The sequence below is a fragment of the Mus musculus genome, chromosome Y (assembly GCF_000001635.26).
Source record: "Mus musculus strain C57BL/6J chromosome Y, GRCm38.p6 C57BL/6J".
Lineage (NCBI taxonomy): Eukaryota > Metazoa > Chordata > Mammalia > Rodentia > Muridae > Mus > Mus musculus.
Window position 1 is genome coordinate 26,912,089 of NC_000087.7, and position 6,524 is coordinate 26,918,612.

Consider the following 6,524-nt stretch of genomic DNA (forward strand, 5'->3'; position numbering starts at 1 on the left):
TAGCCTCACAACCCCGAAATTCTACTGTGTATTACACTTACTGGGGGACTTGCCAATCTGTCCAATTTTATGCCACCAAAGCTATGAAAAAAAGACTCCTCATCAAGAAATCTAATGAATTTTACCTGATTTCTTTCTCCTGAGGCAACTGAATATTATCCCTTCATGCTTATATTGGTGTTTGATTCATCTGTAATAAACCCACTACTATTTACAGCTACATCACAGGAGGTATGACAAATACCATCTCCCATGAGTTGGCCAAACCTTTTCAGCAGCTTTTTTTGTAGTATCCTTTCTATAATAAAAAATACATTGATTTCTTTATTTTTAAGTGTGTAATTTAATGATTCTAACACATTTCATCTCCTTCCATTTCCCCTCATTTTCTGCTACTTCATATGATATTGCAATCTATTAAAATACAGTAGTGAATACAGTGAAAAAAACAGTGTGGGAAGAATCAAAGTTATTTATTACAAAGACAACAGATACACTGGCAGAATCTTCCAGGTACAACTATTTGGTAACTTTCGGTCTAATGTTAGCATGATTCTTCTAGAAAAAAGCTTAAAGAATTAAGGCATGGTTACAATGGACCAGAAAAGTCAGTATCACTAGTGAGACACACTCATGTAAATAATTTTCATCACTGTTCCGATATGCCTAGCAACAAGGAAAACAGGTCCATAGTCACAAGAGTATGAAAGGGGCATGAAGCAGAACAGTTGTCCAACTTATTATTACCCAGTAAGCATCAACACAGGAAGTGACCAAAGACAATAAATAACTTCCAAGACATGTTCCCAATATCCAAGTTCCTTTACAAGTGTCTCACCCCTTCAATGCACACCCATCAATCAATTAACTCATTGATTAAAGCCCTCAGGGTCCAATCACTTTTCAGATTGTGTATAGTGTTCTATCTTTGAACATTGTATTTGGGGCCAAAACCTTCATCAAAGAACCACGGCTGACATTGCAAACCCATTTCACCACACAATTCTTTATGTTACAAAAAGTGATAGGATCTATCTGTCTCTTTGAGGATATCTCTGTATAGCAGTTACAAAAGCATAACGTCCAGGCCAACAGAATCATCACCTCCATGAGGTATTTTAAAATATGAGTTCAAGAAGAAGGAAAGTGCAATGAAAGTTAAGGTTCTTGATCCCACATCCCTCTATTTTAAAGCCATAGGGTGGACCCAGAAGTTTAGGTCAAAAGTGTAAATTTCACCTATACTACAACCAACTGTGATGATTTCTAGCCATCTCCAGTTTCAGTGTGGTATTTAGTCCCACCATCTGCATCACAGCATATTGCCTAGTGTGAAATAGTGCCAGCAGTTGATTGCAAACCCCACTATGCGTTGACTTGGATGTAAAATGAGACATCTATAATATAGACACACTTGTACACACACACATACTCACAGAAAGAGGCAAGAAGTAGAGGAGCTGAGTCTTAGGATCCCTCAATGAAGAGATAGTGGAAATCTTGTAAGGTAGAGAGGTCATTGAGAAACAGTATGTCTCTATCTGCACAAAATCAGGCCAGTCTGCCTTCCATCAATAAGTGGTAGGTTCTCACTATCAATCATCCCCATCTGAGAATGTATGGACAGTTAATGAAAGATGGAGAGTCAGTTTTCATCAAAGGTATGCCCTTTGAAGGTTATAGGTTGGCCAGGCACTACTGGTAGCTCCATGTCCAATAGTTTATGGGCAACACAATTGATTTGAATGGGTTTTATCAAAAGGGAGAAAAGGAGACATGAAGTTGGAAGGAGGATTAAGGTGGGAATGGATCTGGTTTTGGTCCGGGAGGAGTTATTAAGAGAACTGGAAAATAAATTCCATCAAAATACATTGTATGAATTTCTCAAGGAATTAATGAATGTAGTTCTTAATATATAATGTCTGTACTGAACATATACAGACGACTTATATTTGCATTTCCTAAATAACAAACCCTTGTGTAGCAGTTTCATTACATTAAGGGCAAAAGTAATCCAGAGATTATTTAAAATAAAGAAGGATCAGAGGTTATGGCCCAGGGGCAAATTCATGCCTGTGTTTATTTACTTACAACACCAGTGCTTAGGATTTTGGGAGCAGCAGAGACAGGAAGATGACTGTAGCTTCCTGAAAGCCAGCCTCAATATTAGCTCAGCAAGAAACCCTGTAGAAAGGGGATAAATTAGGGAGTGAAGGAGCAAATCATACTATACCCTTCGCTACCTTTGAACTTACCTGTACAGATCTGTGTGCAGACACACATGAATATAAATAAAATATACAAGAGCTTATCTTGCATAGCTTATAAGCAGTGTTCTGTTATCTTATCCTAGAATCCTGAGGACTTTATATCATTAGAGTTCCTGAAGCAAACTCCCCAGATATAGCGATGGGTATATCTTGTACTATGCAAAGAGACCTCAGTTAAATGTATGTCAGTGACTCCAAAACAGCTTTTCTTCTCTACCTTTCTTTATATGGCACAGAACGACCTGTAAATAATTAAAATATGAAAACAAAGCTTTTTCACGAATTTAGGCTTGTGTTAAAATAATATTTATAACATTTTACTAAATGGAAGGGAAATCTTCAGCTCCCAGGAACAATCCTGTAGGCTTCTGTTTTGTCCCATTATGAACAAAATTAATTGCACATTGACAATTCCCACGGTTTTAACTAAATCAGGATGAAGGGATATGTTTCCATACAAATAAGTAATGCCAATGTGATTAATCAAGTAGAAATGTGGCAGGGTTAGGATGCCTTTGGCTGATGTGACAATGATGACTGATTAGTCTCTTGTTATGCAAATAACCCTAACCTCTAAGAAAAGAAAAGTAATGATATAGAATATTCCAAGAAGTGGCATGGACAATTATTACTTGATTTCAATTTCTTTTACATACTTTATTAGTTTGAATAATTGTGGCTCACAGAAGATCAAATATTCAAAGGAGTTAGTTTTCTAGGTGGTGGGATGTTTAGAAAGAATTAGGATTTGTGTTTTCATTAAAAGTGATTTGGCACTGGGCTTGAAATATCAAACACCCTTTGGCATATCAAAAACTCTCTCTCATTCTTTCTTTCTCTCTCTCTCTCTCTCTGTCACTCTCTCTCTCTCTCTCATGTTTTAAGCCATCCATCCAGTGGTTGACATCTAGTACTAATCCATCGCATGTTTATTGCACACAGTAAGGCAATCAACATTTATGATATGGATGTGAAATGGTCCTTCTTGCATTTTTTTTTTTTTTAGTTAACTCAACCTGGGAATATAGAACCGCAGATAAAGAACTGCCTCCATCACATTGGTCAGTTGCCACACCTGTAAGGAATGATCTTTTTTGGATGGCTGATGTTGAAGGGTCTAGCCCACTATGGGTAGTGTCAACATCTATGAAAAAAATATACAAGGTGTGGTGGTTATCGTGTAAGGGCCTGAAATTAATTTTTCTGGAAGAACTAAAGATCTATATGGCATGAAAAATTAAAGTGCCTTATAATTTGTAAGTAAATTCCATACTTACCAGCATTCAATATTTTGTCTACCCATATTTCAAAAGTAAAATTATCAAATCTATTTCACCCTGTTTTACTGCATTTAATCTATTAAATTACTTGTAACCAGAAATACTAATAAATTTTAAAGGCCTTTAAAACATGACTGGTTGATATTGTGTTTAACTTCATCACAACTTTGTAAGCAGGAACAAGAGCTAGATTGCCTTCTCATTTTCCAAAGAATCCATGATTCACGGTTGCAAATAGCTTCAATACAAGGTACTTAACCCTGTAAAATTCCTGCTTTGTTTGAATAAAATATTTATTGCTCTAACTTTGGGTTTTCATAAACAGAATTTTGATGTGCTATCCAATGTACTGCCTCAAAGAGTCTGGCACAATTTCTGACACTAAGAACAGTTTAAAGATAACCAGGGAAAGGTTGGAACAGGGAAAATAACCACCAAGGATGTTGGTGAGTCAGAAACTGAAGGCTTTCACAGGAGGAAAATAAAAACAAAAACAAAACAAACAATCAACAAATGAATAAACAGAAACCCAACCACCAAAATGATAAAAACAATACAGGAGTGAATTACTTGGGCAGAATGTGACTCAAGTCATCAGGACATTTCAGTAGGGATTATATTTTGTATTTCGAGAAGGCCATATGAAAAGGTAAAGCCTAGATGGTTAATGTCTCTGGTGTAATTAGGGAAGGAACCAGCATGAGTGGTGTTCTATCATGCAAGCTGAACTAGGTGATGTCACAGAGCACTGGCCATAGATTGCACATCTATTCCACTTGGAGGCACTAGAATCCCTAGAAGGTGTGTCCACTATTTTCCCAGTGGTGTATGAAAGGCAGGCCAGCTCCTGAACCCCAACGTTGTTCCTCAAGTTTTTTTTGCCTGGTCTGTATCAAAAGACAGAATCTTGATGACTAAGACATTTTCTTTGGGTAAGTACATTTATGAAGTGAATGGGACCCTCATAGCTATAGAAAGCTGAAAGTTTTCCCTCCCACACTGAGTAACTGTACATTCTAAATTCTCCCATGTTTGGGGCCAGGGGCATGGTTGATACAGTTTAGTTGATCTCCTGAATTTATTATCCTTGCTAACAATATCTCCTTCACAATTCCATTAAAATGTCAAAGCTCTTCTTTGTCCGTATGTATTTTAGAAAATGTTAGTTCTAAATGGCTGATATTGCCTGGACTTGTTTAGGCCAGAGTTGCAGTGGCAAATAATCACCAAATAATCCTGAGGCTGGGTCAGGTGACATAATACAGAAGGCCAGTGGTGTGCTGTGTCCCTGGGATATTTGTGAATATTGCCACCTAATTCAGAGCTTGCAGGTACAAGAGAGGGTAGGTGACAACTCTGACTCATTTTCTTTATTCTTTAATCCTTGATCATTTTGTAAAAGGCATACCAACTTCCACATTGACATAGACATGCAAGGAGATGTTCCTCAGCAGAGGCAAATTAGCTCAGGGCTGAAGACATATTCATCTGAGTATGTTATTCTGAGCTCTTGAGAATTACTTGTTAATTTCCCTTCGATAATTTCCTTGTTTCCCTTATTTATTTATTTATTTATTTATTTATTTATTTATTTATTTATTTATTTATTGTTTTGTTTGTTCATTTTTTCTTTGGATGGGTGATTAATTTTAATTTGAGTGTGTTTTTGTGTAGCTTTGGCTGTTAGGAAAATCACTCTGTAGAATAGACTAGCCTTTATCTCACTAAGGTTTGCCTCCCTCTGCCTCTTGAGTACTAGGATTTAAGACTTGGGTCACTAACACCTCCTATTAACTTCTGATTTGATTGTTTGTTTTGTTTTTTGTTTGTTTTTCATTTTTGTTTTTTTTTGTTTTGTTTGTTTGTTTGTTTGTTTGTTGTTGTTGTTATTTTGTTTAAGTTGTTAATGTTGTTGCTGATTTGGAGACATGGTTCCTTTGTCTACCACTGGCTGCCCTGGAACTCACTTTGTAGACCAGGCTGGTCTCTAAGTCAGAAATCTGCAATATCCTGCCTTCTGAATGCTGAGTTTAAATGCTTGTGCCACCATAGCTGGATTATAAACTTCTTATTTGGATCAAATTAAGTTTAGAAGCCCAAACATGTTTAGCATAGCCTTCTTGACCTACTCAAAAATTCCATTAGAGAAGAGCATTTCTCCAGCATTCTCTCCCATCCTACACTCATTGCCTTTCAGTAACTCATATATATGACAGTAGCAACAGCATTGTGTCTGGTGTAAACAGGCAATACCTTCAATCCAAGGCAATGGGCAAGTATGATATTTGAACACAGAATGATACCCACAAGACATCTGCCCAGGGTTGGTGTGGTCTACCACACCAGGGCTACAGCCATGTAGAAGACAATACCTCTGAAGAGTCTTAGCATGACATCCCTCATGAAGAAAAAGAGGAGGATGTCTTCTTCCAACGTCTTGAGGAATATTGTTGGCTGCAGAATTTCTCAAGGTTGGAAGGAAGGTAATGAGCCTGTCACTCAATGGAAGACCATAGTTCTAGGTCAACTGCCAACAAACCCTTCTCTTTATTTGGTGAAGTATGATGGAAATGACAGCGTCTATGGACAGGAGCTCTACAATGATGACAGGATTTTAAACCTTAAGGTTTTGCCTCCCAAAGTAAGATTTCCTCAGGTAAGGGATGCCCACCTCGCCAGAGCCCTGGTTGGCAGAGCGGTACAACACAAATTTAAGGGTGAAGATGGCTCTGAGGACAACTGGAGGAGGGTTGTGCTAGCCCGGGTGCCAATCATGAAGGATTTGTTTTACAGTACCTACAAGAAGGATCCAGCTCTCTACTTCTATCAGCTCCTGGATGACTACAAGAAAGGGAACCTCCACATCATTCCAGACTCTCCTCTGGCTGAGGAGAGATCAGGAGATGACAGTGATGTGTTGATAGGTAACTGGGTGCAGTACACCAGAAAAGGTGGTTCCAAATAGTTCAGAAAG